General features: G+C 43.5%; 1 protein-coding gene across 4 annotated transcripts in view; it reads right to left on the bottom strand.

Moving 5' to 3' along the window:
• The window catches only part of LOC115118925 (E3 ubiquitin-protein ligase Midline-1-like), a 96,204-nt gene that overhangs the window by 55,985 nt on the left and 27,491 nt on the right, over positions 1-12,728 (bottom strand). For 2 of the 4 annotated variants that reach the window (XM_065016045.1, XM_065016044.1), the window contains exon 1: positions 5,693-5,908. The exons of 1 other annotated variant lie outside the window; for it this stretch is intronic. The gene's annotated coding sequence lies outside the window, so the exon portion shown is untranslated. Of the gene's footprint in view, positions 1-5,692; positions 5,910-12,728 lie in introns of those variants that run through there. One more of the 4 variants, XM_065016048.1, reaches the window with a different exon arrangement.

The raw sequence follows: 12,728 nt of genomic DNA, 5'->3' as shown, positions 1-12,728 counted from the left end.
TACTGTACTGTACTGTTGTGGTGTACTGTTAGGTACTGTACTGTACTGTACTGTACTGTACTGTGGTGTACTGTTAGGTACTGTACTGTACTGTACTGTAGTGTACTGTACTGTTAGGTACTGTACTGTACTGTACTGTACTGTGGTGTACTGTTAGGTACTGTACTGTACTGTACTGTACTGTAGTGTACTGTTAGGTACTGTACTGTACTGTACTGTGGTGTACTGTTAGGTACTGTACTGTACTGTACTGTACTGTACTGTACTGTTAGGTACTGTACTGTACTGTATGGTAGTGTACTGTTAGGTAGTGTACTGTACTGTATTGTATGGTAGTGTACTGTTAGGTAGTGTACTGTACTGTATTGTACGGTAGTGTACTGTTAGGTACTGTACTGTACTGTACTGTACTGTTAGGTACTGTACTGTACTGTATTGTATGGTGTACTGTTAGGTAGTGTACTGTACTGTACTGTACTGTTAGGTACTGTACTGTACTGTACTGTAGTGTACTGTTAGGTAGTGTACTGTACTGTACTGTATTGTATGGTAGTGTACTGTTAGGTAGTGTACTGTACTGTACTGTACTGTACTGTACTGTTAGGTACTGTACTGTACTGTATGGTAGTGTACTGTTAGGTAGTGTACTGTACTGTACTATACTGTATGGTAGTGTACTGTTAGGTAGTGTACTGTACTGTACTGTACTGTTAGGTAGTGTACTGTTAGGTAGTGTACTGTACTGTACTGTATTGTATGGTAGTGTACTGTTAGGTACTGTACTGTACTGTATGGTAGTGTACTGTACTGTACTGTACTGGTACTGTACTGTACTGTACTGTTAGGTAGTGTACTGTACTGTACTGTACTGTGGTGTACTGTTAGGTACTGTACTGTACTGTGGTGTACTGTTAGGTACTGTACTGTACTGTACTGTGGTGTACTGTTAGGTACTAGGTACTGTACTGTACTGTACTGTGGTGTACTGTTAGGTACTGTACTGTACTGTACTGTACTGTAGTGTACTGTACTGTTAGGTACTGTACTGTACTGTACTGTACTGTACTGTACTGTACTGTGGTGTACTGTTAGGTACTGTACTGTACTGTACTGTACTGTTAGGTAGTGTACTGTTAGTACTGTACTGTACTGTACTGTACTGTTACTGGTAGTACTGTACTGTACTGTACTGTAGTGTACTGTTAGGTACTGTACTGTACTGTACTGTACTTAGGTAGTGTACTGTACTGTACTGTATTGTACGTGTACTGTTAGGTGTACTGTACTGTACTGTAGTGTACTGTACTGTTAGGTACTGTACTGTACTGTATGGTAGTGTACTGTTAGGTAGTGTACTGTACTGTACTGTATTGTATGGTAGTGTACTGTACTGTATTGTACGGTAGTGTACTGTTAGGTACTGTACTGTACTGTACTGTACTGTTAGGTAGTGTACTGTACTGTACTGTACTGTTAGGTACTGTACTGTACTGTACTGTACTGTACTGTACTGTACTGTTAGGTAGTGTACTGTACTGTATTGTATGGTAGTGTACTGTTAGGTAGTGTACTGTACTGTATTGTACGGTAGTGTACTGTTAGGTAATGTACTGTACTGTAGTGTACTGTACTGTTAGGTAGTGTACTGTAGTGTACTGTACTGGTGCATTTTAGTGTCAGTGTGTTTCAGTGGAGAAGAGTGAGGCTCATCTTCACACACCCGGGACCCAGAGGTTCCTAAAAACATGGTCCTAGTTCCTTTCTCTACCTATAGTAGCCTAACACATGCCTGCTATTTAAAAAATAATGTTTTGTTATACTCAAAGTCCTCTAGGAATAGTTTCATACGTGCGTTTTGCCACAAGTATGCAACATTCATGCATAATACAAAATAAATTGATGGCATGCTCTGGAGTGGTGCAGCGGTCTAAGGCACTGCATCTCAGTGCAAGAGATGTCACTACAGTCCCTGGCTCGATTCCAGGCTGTATCACATTTGGCCGTGATTGGGAGTCCCATTAGGCGGCACACAATTGGCCCAGTGTCATCTGGGTTAGGTTTTGGCCGGGGTGTGCCGTCATTGGGGCGGCAGGGTAGCCTAGTGGTTAGAGCATTGGACTAGTAACCGAAAGGTTGCAAGTTCGAATCCCTGAGCTGACAAGGTACAAATCTGTCGTTCTGCCCCTTAACAGGCAGTTAAGGCCATCATTGAAAATAAGAATTTGTTCTTAACTGACTTGCCTAGTAAAATAAAATTGTAAATAACAATTTGTTCTTTAACTGACTTGCCTAGTTAAATTGAAAAAAAATGTGCTTATCTATAAGGAATGTAACACTGAGTCAGCAGTGTTATCATACACAAAAATGATGCTGCATTAACTTGGATTAGTAAATGCATGGGTGGATCTGAATGATCAATTGCCTTGAAGCCAGCCCCCTGTCTGCCCACTGCCAGCAATGGAGAAATGTGAACTTTACAATGGGGCTGGGACAGGCTCTTACAACCAACCCAGGGGTGTTGGCACCTACAGTCATTGGTTGGCACAAGACTCACAATCAATAGCCAATAGGACTGTGCATTCACGTGTCCTGAGAGAGAGAGACAGACCACTTTTAAAAAGCCAACTAACACTGTCTAATGAGTAACCACATCTAGACACCAACAGCCTAAAAAGAGACCCACAGAGCTGTTGTCATAAAGGTTGTTAAATCCCCGACATCTAGTGCCAGCAGACCGGGCAAGATTAAGTGCAGGAAAGCCGATAATATAGCCTTAATAATAGGATGAAGTGTAAATTGTTTATCCCCAGGGCCCAGGCATGCATGGCAGTGTAACAGCTAAACTACCAGAGAAACAGTAGACAGGGATAAGGTTCTCTGCATGTGGGCACTGACAGGTTTTCCAGTTGGGATATATGCACAAATCAAGCATTAGTACTCTACTAAGCAATACGGTGCTTCCGTGAAACGGAATATTAGAGCTTCTATTAGAGCTCACAGATGTAGGATTTTAATTTGAGTCAGTTTGCTACAGCAGTAAAATTGCAAAACTTTAGAAACCTTTTTAAAACCTTGAACACACTTCAACTTTGCAATTCCTGCTATGCATGAAAATGCTCAGCAACAGTAGAGTGATCAAATTAAGATCCTACATCTGTATAACTAAATAGATTTTTTTTTATGAACGAGTCCTACTTGGATTGTTTTTCTCCCAATTCAAGCTCTTCTCTTTCTAATCAGCTTTGCCACGCTATTTGATCATCTCTAATGACGGCCTTTATCCTTGTATTCATCATTAGTGAGAGAGAGAGAGAGAGAGAGAACTTGCTCTTTTTCCCGGGGCAGATACCTAACATGTTTATCTGTAATCCTGTTTTTGTGGCGTATCTGTGACCAATGTGTGACCTGGCTCTGCCTCCTAAAGCAGCCGGTTCAATAGAGCGGTCCAACAGCCCACTCCTGTCAAGGTCGACGTCAAGTCTGACATTTCAAAAGTGAAATCTCAAACTTTATAGGCCTTTTTTTTAAACCTTGATTACACTACAAGTTTGCATATCCTGCCGAGCAGGACATTTTTCAGCAGAAAAAGAGTGATCAAATTAAGATTCTACATATGTATTGATTGTGACATGACAGTATTTCATTGGTTTAGTGTTGATGTCTCGATGAGGGATATTGATTACAATGTGTGCCAATAAACAATAGCCTACAGTAAGGAATGTAAGTGTAAAAATACAATAGTACAGTTATGAAATGCAACCAGCTGAAGGAGATACACTGTAAAGGAGTTTGTGTGCAGTTGAGAGAGACAATCCAATGTAGATTTGACCACAGATAAGAAATTGGAAACAGAGGCCATTAGTTGGATTGATTCATTGCCAGTTAGCCTTTAACCAGCCAAGCAGTCAAGCAGCATTAGAACAGAGGGTCTGTTAGCTACGCCTGCTGTTGGCAGGGTCGGTCTTTCTGTAGGTCATCCTGGTCAGTTATCAGAACAGCCAAACTCTCCCATTTCCTCTCTGCGGCTTGGCAGGTGGCATCAGCAGGAAAATAGTGTTTTCTTTCCATGGCCACGTGAACTTTCACTGAATCCCCCTCAGACTCATTATTTTCCAGCAAAGCCCTGGCCCAGCATAGATTTCATGATAACAGAATTTGGTCGCAGTTGGATTGCACTAATCTCTTATAAAATATAATCTCACGTTCTCCCTTGATCCCAAAATACTGTACAAAGTACTCACTGGATTAAATTGAGGGTTTATTATGCATCATTGAAATTACTTGAAAAAATGTATAGGTTAACAAAGTACATATTTTGTCATTCTTATACGTAAAGTGTACTGTTTATATTGCTGCATAGTGATTTCAGATTACCACATATAAATTGATGGGCAATTTAGCCACTACAAAACAGAGGTAAAGAGCGACATCTAGTGGCTGACATGTAAACCGCATGACATTGACAATCCCTGACAAATTGACTATTTAAACTGATGATAAATCATGCACTATGCACACACACACTGCTATAATACTAATCTATATTAGTACCAAACAAAACGTTACTGATGTAGACCGCCAAAGTCATTACTCACTATCCCGCCTGTACCTTTCCTTGTTGACCTCTTTCAACATCTAGACTACAATCAACGTAAACAAATCATTCACACACTGACAAGGTTTCCATGGGGATACAGGTGATCTAAGAGTGGTTCCAGAGAAAAGTTAGGCATTCCTCTGTTCCCCCGGGAGATAGTTAGTTACTAATTAATCAAGAAAACCCCAGGCTCCAACAAGTCTCCATTTTACACTTGTAAAATAATAAAGTAATAAGGAAGTACACAGATAAACTCTGATCTAAAACTACAGGCAATGTTTTGTTACAATAGTACTGCTTTGAAGCTAGACAGGCAACTCAGATTGCAAACACTGCTATATTTCACTTGTGTTTATCTTATCTTAAGTAGTAAAAGACATTTGGTGGGGCATTTGGGACACCCGGATATTCTCATTCCCCTGTTAGCACTGGTATAACTCTCATACTGTGGAACACACTGAGAATGTTATTGGTAATACACTTTTGAAAAAGAGGAGCTTCACTCAACACAAAAATAGCTTTCATTGAAATGTGTGAGAGCCAGACATGAATTCTACGAACTGAAAAACAATAAAGCCTGATATTCCAACTGCATTCTGCAAATGGAATGTTTGATAAAAAAAGGCAACACTTCTTAGGATTGATCTAACTCATAAATAATGTTTCCTTGACAATCAAGGTGGTAAACCTTGGTATTGGTATCAGCACTGAAGTTGACACACCAGCTTTCCTAATCACAACATTCGCAGCTTCAGAATGAGTCACGTCAAAAGAATGAGGATCACAGACAATCCATTCAGCACATGATCACAACATTTTGCCGTGTCGTTTCACTCACTGCGTCCCTCAACCACTGTGTTATTCTACACACTGTGATGTCACACTTTCATAATTCAACCATAATGGAATTATCTGAGTGCAGAACAGCAGAGTGACATCAGCTTTTGAACTACGCCCTGCCTCGAGGCTGAGTCAACATTTTGCTCCCAAACATGTCAACACACTGACACCGAAACACATACAGCACACAGACACCACTTGTTTCTGTGTAGGAAAATATGCAAACCTGAAGATAAAGTAACCTCTTTTTTTTACCTGCCACATGGTTAAAATCCCATTATCCACAAACAGGGGGAAAAGAAGAAATGTCTCACAGTTGACGAGTCTGGTAACACTACACTATAACAGGCCAATCCACTGCAACGCTCTGCAATAACAGGCTGACTCGTCTGTTTTTACCTCCAGTACCAATTTTGACTCGTCTGTTTTTTACCTCCAGTACCAGTATTGACTCTTCTGTGAGTTTCTGGCCCTCTAGGAGGGTTGAAACTGTCTGCCGTGGGCTGCAAACTAACCAATCACACAGAGGGGGAGGGACCTCTGAGATGGTGGGTGTGTCAGCTCAGGGATTGTGAGCTGAGAAGCTTTGCTGTGTTCAGAAAGAATTTCCCAAAAACAGCACATATGGTGTTACTGGAGAATGTTTATATAGTCCAATAACCATCAATCATAATGTATGTGGATGCAGTGACTAGTCGTTGACATATAGAAGAAACACAGCAGGTAGAGCCGCACTATCAATCCAGTATATCACACAATGATTACTATACACCACAACACACCAATGTTGATGAAAAACACGTAACACTGTCACAATGTGAGGTGGGGGGGTCTTATCCCAGTCCAATGTGAGGTGGGGGTCTCATCCCAGTCCAATGTGAGGTGGGGGTCTCATCCCAGTCCTATATGAGGTGGGGGGTCTCATCCCAGTCCAATGTGAGGTGGGGTGGTTTCATCCCAGTCCAATGTGAGATGTGGGGGGAGTCTCATCCCAGTCCAATGTGAGGTGGGGGGTCTCATCCCAGTCCAATGTGAGGTGGGGGGGTCTCGTCCCAGTCCAATGTGAGGTGGGGGGGTCTCATCCCAGTCCAATGTGAGGTGGGGGATCTTATCCCAGTCCAATGTGAGGTGGGGGGGTCTCATCCCAGTCCAATGTGAGGTGGGGGAGTCTCATCCCAGTCCAATGTGAGGTGGGGGTCTCATCCCAGTCCAATGTGAGGTGTGGGGTCTCATCCCAGTCCAATGTGAGGTGTGGGGGGTGGTGGTCTCATCCCAGTCCAATGTGAGGTGGGGGGTCTCATCCCAGTCCAATGTGAGGTGGGGGTGTCTCATCCCAGTCCAATGTGAGGTGGGGGGTCCCATCCCAGTCCAATGTGAGGTGGGAGGTCTCGTCCCAGTCCAATGTGAGGTGGGGGTCTCGTCCCAGTCCAATGTGAGGTGGGGGTCTCATCCCAGTCCAATGTGAGGTGGGGGGTCTCATCCCAGTCCAATGTGAGGTGGGGGGTCTCATCCCAGTCCAATGTGAGCTGGGGGTCTCATCCCAGTCCAATGTGAGGTGGGGGGTCTCATCCCAGTCCAATGTGAGGTGGGGGTCTCATCCCAGTCCAATGTGAGGTGGGAGGTCTCATCCCAGTCCAATGTGAGGTGGGGGTCTCATCCCAGTCCAATGTGAGGTGGGGGTCTCATCCAAGTCCAATGTGAGGTGGGGGTCTCATCCCAGTCCAATGTGAGGTGGGGGTCTCATCCCAGTCCAATGTGAGGTGTAGGGGTCTCGTCCCAGTCCAATGTGAGGTGGGGGGTCTCGTCCCATTCCAATGTGAGGTGGGGGGGTCTCTTCCCAGTCCAATGTGAGGTGGGGGGGTCTCGTCCCAGTCCAATGTGAGGTGGGGTGGGGTGGTCTCGTCCCAGTCCAATGTGGGGTTGGGGGGGTCTCAGGGAAACACTATACAGCCCAGTGACAAATAGCCAAACTAAACAATGAATGATGTCACCATGCATCATTACACCTGTACAGAATGAGACCACTGGACTAACAGAGCAGAAACACCCACAGCGGAACGGAAGCTAGACTTCCATGGTAAAGAGTTATCAGGATCGTATTGGCTGTGCTGTTTACCACAGTGAAGACATTAGCTTCTGCATGAAAATGGTGTGTTCACGGTCACAACAACAAACATTCCATCATCCTCAATGGCATCATGATCATAATGCTGATGCGATGGTAAAGTAATGGTAAATGCTGAGGCGATGGTAACGTGTCAGTTTCTCGCACTGAACACACCCTCAATCCATCTTCCCATGTAAACACACTGAGTGGACATGGGGACAAAGCAGAATGTCTCTGCCGTTGAAACAGTTGACCGAGACGGTGTTGAAAGTCTCCTCAGTTTGTTGGCACCAGTTCCACCGCTCTCTCTGTGGTCATGTGGAAAAATGCACCCTCTTCTAAACGTCTGCAGCTACTAGATGTGTTTGGCAGCCGCCCGCTGATGCAATCACATGGTATAACATCTGATCAATGCTAAACCTTGGCCTCCATCCCACCTCCATAGCCAAGGGCTGATGCAATCACATGGTATAACATCTGATCAATGCTAAACCTTGGCCTCCATCCCACCTCCATAGCCAAGGGCTGATGCAATCACATGGTATAACATCTGATCAATGCTAAACCTTGGCCTCCATCCCACCTCCATAGCCAAGGGCTGATGCAATCACATCGTATAACATCTGATCAATGCTAAACCCTGGCCTCCATCCCACCTCCATAGCCAAGGGCTGATGTAATCACATGGTATAACATCTGATCAATGCTAAACCCTGGCCTCCATCCCACCTCCATAGCCAAGGGCTGATGTAATCACATGGTATAACATCTGATCAATGCTAAACCCTGGCCTCCATCCCACCTCCATAGCCAAGGGCTGATGCAATCACATGGTATAACATCTGATCAATGCTAAACCCTGGCCTCCATCCCACCTCCATAGCCAAAGGGCTGATGTATATCCCGTAGCTCAACTCACACGTTCCACTACCTCGGATGACCTTTTATCAATGGATCACTGAGATTCTCTCCCAAAATGGCACCCTATTCCCTATTTAGTGCACTACTTTTCACCAAGGGCCCATAGAGCTCTGGTCAAAAGTAGTGCACTATATAGGGAATAGAGTGCCATTTGAGATGCAAAATATGACTATTGATATCTCGTAATAAGTTAGTTTACAGCACTAAGGCCCCAGAACAGCATGCTGGCTACAGAGCTCTGGCAGTAATCCATTCAGATTGGTCCACAGCAGAACCCCTGCCATGAGAACACGCATGTTCATGTTTTCTTTTTCACTTCTGAAAGCTATGAAAAATGTAATCCAGTTTTCTATGGGGTTGAGAAAAGATTGATTAATGAATATAAATACTTCAGTGGCCCATTGCACAAGACTAGAGCAATTACCCTCTGGGCACCCTCTGGTTGAATCACTGTTGTTTCCATGTCATTTCAATTCAATTACGTTGAACCAACTTGGAAAAGACGATGAATTGACTTCTGCCCAGTCAGTAGGGTTACGATGATGACATTACATTTTTTTTTAGTTGGGGCATGGATCAGAAGATCAGTCAGTGTCTGGTGTGGCCACCATTTGCCTCATGCAGCTTGACACATCTCCTTTGCATAGAGTTGATCAGGCTGTTGATTGTGGCCTGTAGAATGATGTCCAATTCATGTTTTAATGGCTGTGCTAAGTTGCTGGATATTGGCGGGAACTGGAACATGCTGTTGTAAACGTCGATCCAGAGCATCCCAAACATGCTCAACTGGTGAGTATGCAGGCCATGGAAGTACTGGGACATTTTCAGCTTCCAGGATTTGTGTACAGATCCTTGCATCATGGGGCCGTGCATTATCATGCTGAAACATGAGGTGATGACAGTGGATGATGAATAGCACAACAATGGGCCTCAGGATCTCATCAAGGAATCTCTGTGCCTTCAAGATAAAATGCTATTTCTTTTCTTGTGCCTGCTCATACTATACACACCGCCACCATGGGGCACTCTGTTCACAATGTTGACATCAGCAAATCGCTCACCCACACAACACCGTACACATTGTCTGCTATCTGCCCGGTACAGTTGAAACCGGGATTCATCCGTGAAGAGCACACTTCTCCATCGTGCCAGTGACCATCGAAGGTGAGCATTTGCCCACTGAAGTCGGCTACGACACCGAACAGCAGTCAGGTCAAGACCCTGGTGAGGATGATGAGCACGCAGATGAGCTTCCATGAGACGGTTTTCTGACAGTTTGTGCAGAAATACTTTGATTGTGCAAACCCACAAATTCATCAGCTGTCAGGGTGGCTCGTCTCGATCCTGCAGGTGAAGAAGCCGGATGTGGAAGTCCTGGGCTGGCGTGGTCACATGTGGTCTGCGGTTGTGAGGCCGGTTGGACGTACTGCCAAATTCTCTAAAACAACATTGGAGGCGGCTTATGGTACAGAAATTAACATTAAAGTATCTGGCAACAGTTCTGGTGGAAATTCCTGCTGTCAGTGTGCCAATTGCACGCTCCCTCAAAACTTGAGACATCTGTGACATTGTGTTGTGTGACAAACTGCACATTTTAGAGTGGCCTTTTATTGTCCCCTGCACAAGGTGCACCTGTGTAATGATCAGGCTGTTTTATCAGCTTCTTGATATGCCACACCTGTCAGGTGGATGGATTCTCACTAACAGGGATGTAAACAAATTTGTGCACACAATTTGAAAGAAATAAGCTTTTTGTTCAAATTGTCTTGTGTTTACTGTCATTTAAGGTGATGTCGATTATCAATTAACTATGATGATTAAATGAATCCTGTAACAATGATCTCATTAGCAATCATGGGGAACCACGGAATTTTTTTATTTAACGAGTTACCGTTTTCCGAATGAACTCTTAAAGATATAAAGATCTTTTACATTTCAGTCATAAATCAGTCATTTATTAATTTACCTTTAGTCTCATTCTGGATGTTGCAAAATCCTTGGATATCTGCACAACCCCAGCATAAGTGATGAATCAGTGATATACACATTGGCTTAATGTTTTATTTACTAACTAACTAAATAATCACACAGAATTACATAAACGCACAAACAGAATAGCTTACACATTGATTACTACATAATGCAATGAAAAGTCCCTAGTGGACTAAACCAATATGACGGCTTGTTACACAAAATGGCAGATTCAAAAGAGAGGGAAACATTTAAGTCAGGGAGGGGCATGTAAGAAAGAGCTGGAGAAAAAGGGAAAGGACTTCACTAACGTACATACAGCCGAGAACTATGCTCAGGGAAATGTGAATACTTTGCACATGAACGGCCGCTCATTCGAAAGAATTGCAATGTACACATTTACGTGTGTATGTCTTTGTTGTCTCTCTGTTGAAATCGCCGGTCCGTCTGGGGAGTAATTTGACTGAAAGTCTCTGGTTTGTTCACCAGAGATCAAAGTCTTTCGTAGTTGTAGCTCTGTTATTATGTATACATCAGACGTACCAATGGTCGTTTGATAGGGAAATGTTCTATGCAATGGATCTTTTAGAGTACCAACCGGTGGTTCTCGGTTGAGTTTACTAGACTAAAGTACTTAAACAGCTGCATACGGAATGTTCCTGTACAGTCTTCATCTTTCTCACTCGAGAAAGTTTTAGAGTTTCTAACCATTTTGTACCTTTCATCTCATGCTGTCCATGTACTGGTCTTGTAGAGTCTAATCATTTGTGACGTCCGGTTCACACCGTCCGCCTGCTTGCTATTTAGTTTTATACCATTTCTCAGCCATGTAGCCACTGCTTTATGCTATCTAGTCTATAGAGATTTTCTTCTTCTCTGTTGAAAGTTTTCAGAGCGTCTAACCATTTCGTACCTTCCACCTCACGCTGTTGGTCCCACTGGTCTGATGTAAATTTCATCACGGGTCCTTTTATGCACTCTGAAATAAAGGGGCGTTCCCTGATGATGACATAATGCCTGTGCTCACGGGGGTGTGGTCACGGACTGGTTAAGACTTCATATGAAAAACAATTCTCTCATTTAGAAGGCTAACATCACATTACATCTTCTCACAAATAGTTTCATATTTAATCGTATAAGTTCCACAACATCTAGATGTGAATCTGATCACTGGGAAATATACACATTCAGAGATACAGTTATGTTGTTCTCTGTCCTTAGTTACATCAGAGATCTGGCGCCTATGATCATCACCCAATAGGGCAAGTCATGTCAGAATGGAACATTTCTGAGATTTTTATTTTAGCTCATGGAACATGGGACCAACACTTTACATGTTGCATTCATATTTTTGTTCAGTGTAGTTGATTTTGCGAACTCATCAGAACAGAAGCTTCCGAGATAAATAGTGGGTGAGTGGATAGTGCACTGCACACTGCATGGCATCTGTCATGGAAATCTGCCTCAATATGATGTTGATGGCATACAGTAATCCTCTTAAACGTTAAGTACACTATTTGGGTGACTTTGAGTGATTCTGGACCAGTTCTGACCAACATTTTTCTGTACAGAGCGCTCTGTGAATTGTTCTGTGACATCTCTGGTTGTCCTGCTCCACTCTCATCTGAGACACAGGTTGCGTTCCTCTGCCCAGATCTTACCATGCCAGGATAGGTATTTTACGCATCATCTAACCACATCATATGTTACAGCAATCTGTCAGCCGATGACACAGTCGATGACGTGGCACGCAACCATTGGTTGATGCACGCAATGTCTGAGCAGGGGAACCCGACCGCAGTATGTGAAATCTGACATCTCATTTGAGTATGTTTTTCTGGCCTATCCGGACAAAGGATGGAACTCCATTGGCTGTGAACCTCACAGATCCATTTACAATATGGCATACGAAGTGTGAGACTCTAGAGCAGGGGTACTCAACTCTTACCCTACGAGGTCTGGAGCCTGCTGGTTTTCTGTGCTACCTTATAATTAATCGCACAGGTTCTAAATCAGTTCCTGGTTAGATTGGAACATTGAAAAAAAATGCAGTGGAACTGGGTTCGAGGTCCAGAGTTGAGTTTGAGGGCTCTAGCGGTTACAGAAAACATAATCTCGCTGTGATGTTCTCAGATGGATTTAGAATTGAAACAAGACTACTTTCTCTTGGTCACAGAGGGCCAAAATCAATGTGTGCTTTAAAGCTGAAGTTGTAACGAGCCAGCGGACATTTGAATGGTTCCAATTGTATATTGTCATTAAGTAAGCGCTGACAGACATGGCAGCTCTACT

This window comes from Oncorhynchus nerka, linkage group LG3 (genome assembly GCF_034236695.1).
Source record: "Oncorhynchus nerka isolate Pitt River linkage group LG3, Oner_Uvic_2.0, whole genome shotgun sequence".
Lineage (NCBI taxonomy): Eukaryota > Metazoa > Chordata > Actinopteri > Salmoniformes > Salmonidae > Oncorhynchus > Oncorhynchus nerka.
Note: the sequence above shows the minus strand (reverse complement) of the source record. Positions and strands in the feature narration are given on the sequence as shown.